The sequence below is a fragment of the Alligator sinensis genome, unplaced genomic scaffold (assembly GCF_000455745.1).
Source record: "Alligator sinensis unplaced genomic scaffold, ASM45574v1 scaffold1544_1, whole genome shotgun sequence".
NCBI classification, from domain to species: Eukaryota; Metazoa; Chordata; order Crocodylia; family Alligatoridae; genus Alligator; species Alligator sinensis.
The window spans coordinates 23371-24979 of NW_005843630.1; the positions used below are offsets into that span (position 1 = coordinate 23371).

The following is a 1609-nucleotide window of genomic DNA, read 5'->3' on the forward strand; positions in this document are numbered from 1 at the left end:
GAGCTCCTGCCAGGTCCCAGTGCTCGGGCAGCGGGTGCTTCTGCAACAGCCGCATGTGACAGCACCCCGTCCCTCCCAGAGAGCTCCACCCATGGCCAAAATGCGCCCAGCTCTGGGGGAGGGCACACAGCCATGCGGGTAAGAACAGCAGGGCTGCAGCCACGTCTAGGCTGGACAGGCATGGAGGGGGCCTGGCAGCCCTGGGGCTTTCAATGACCCCAGGGCCAGGGCCTCAGGTTGGGCTGCACCCCACAGGCAGCAGAGCACCCCAGGGACACTGCAGCCCGGCCCCGCGGCACGGGGCAGCCACGGAGAGAAACGTCATTGTGGGGGCCAAGGACCAGCCCCAGCCCCCGCCACCCTCCCCAAGCAGCTGCAGCTGGGATGGGAGTCACTACTGCGCCCCCACGCCTCCCCCCCATGCCCCACGCCCAGGCAGTACCTGGGGATCGAGGTGCTGGAGCAGCTGCTCGATGGAGCCGTGCTGCCGCAGCAGACGCAGCGCCTTCTTGGGGCCCAGGCCCCGCACCTTCCCGCAGTAGTCGCAGCCCAGCAGGATGCACAGGTCCACGAACTGCCCCAGGGGCAGCGCGGGGTTAAGAGGACAGACACCCCCCCCCCCCCCCCCCCCCACCCACTCCATGCAGCGCCCCCAGCACAGAGAGTTGGTAAAGGAGCCTCGCACTGGCTCTGCTGTGCACGCGTCCCCTGTGCATGCATCTGTCTGTCTCCAGGATGCCGTTGTGTCCATGCAGCACCCAGCCCCGCATCCCCCAGCCCTGCATAGATTCATAGATATTAGGGTCAGAAGGGACCTCAATAGATCATCGAGTCTGACCCCCTGCATAGGCAGGAAAGAGGGCTGGGTCTAGATGGCCCCAGCTAGATGCATATCCAACCTCCTCTTGAAGACCCCCAGGGTAGGGGAGAGCACCACCTCCCTTGGGAGCCCGTTCCAGACCTTGGCCACTCGAACTGTGAAGAAGTTCTTCCTAATGTCCAGTCTAAATCTGCTCTCTGCTAGCTTGTGGCCATTATTTCTTGTAACCCCCGGGGGCGCCTTGGTGAATAAAACCTCACCAATTCCCTTCTGTGCCCCCGTGCATCCCCAGTGCTGCCCTGTACAAACCTGCTCGGGGGTCATGTCCAGCCGCTGCAGCACGTGGGGCAGGGAGATCTCCTCCACCTCGCTGCAAGAGCCAAGCAAAGCCCGACCCTCAGTCCCATGCCCAATTCCTCAAATCCCCCTCATCTGCACCATGGCCCCTGCCCACCCTGGCTCTCCCCTGCAGTCAGAGCCCCCTTCCAGCCTGGTCCTTCCCCCTGTACCCACCCTGGTGCTACCCTGGGCTCTGGTCCCCCCAGTCCCTCCCCACTCACCCACTGCCAGTGACGCGCAGATGCCGGAGCAGCCGGGGGCTCCCAAAGGCCAAGGCGTCCATGTCCTCCGTGGCTGTGGCCCAGACCAGGCCAGACTTAGCCAGGGCCGCACACGTGGCTTCTGCCTCCGATGGAGCCTGGCGCAGGTACAGAGCGTGGCATTGCCAACGCCAGCTCATGCCTGCACCCGGGACAGCCCTGCTGGTGGGCCATGGCCAGCAGAGCCCCC

The 1609-nt window shown here is 65.1% G+C and overlaps 1 pseudogene; it reads right to left on the reverse strand.

The window, feature by feature from the left end:
• Positions 1–1609, reverse strand: part of LOC102372450 — a 3840-nt pseudogene that overhangs the window by 1005 nt on the left and 1226 nt on the right.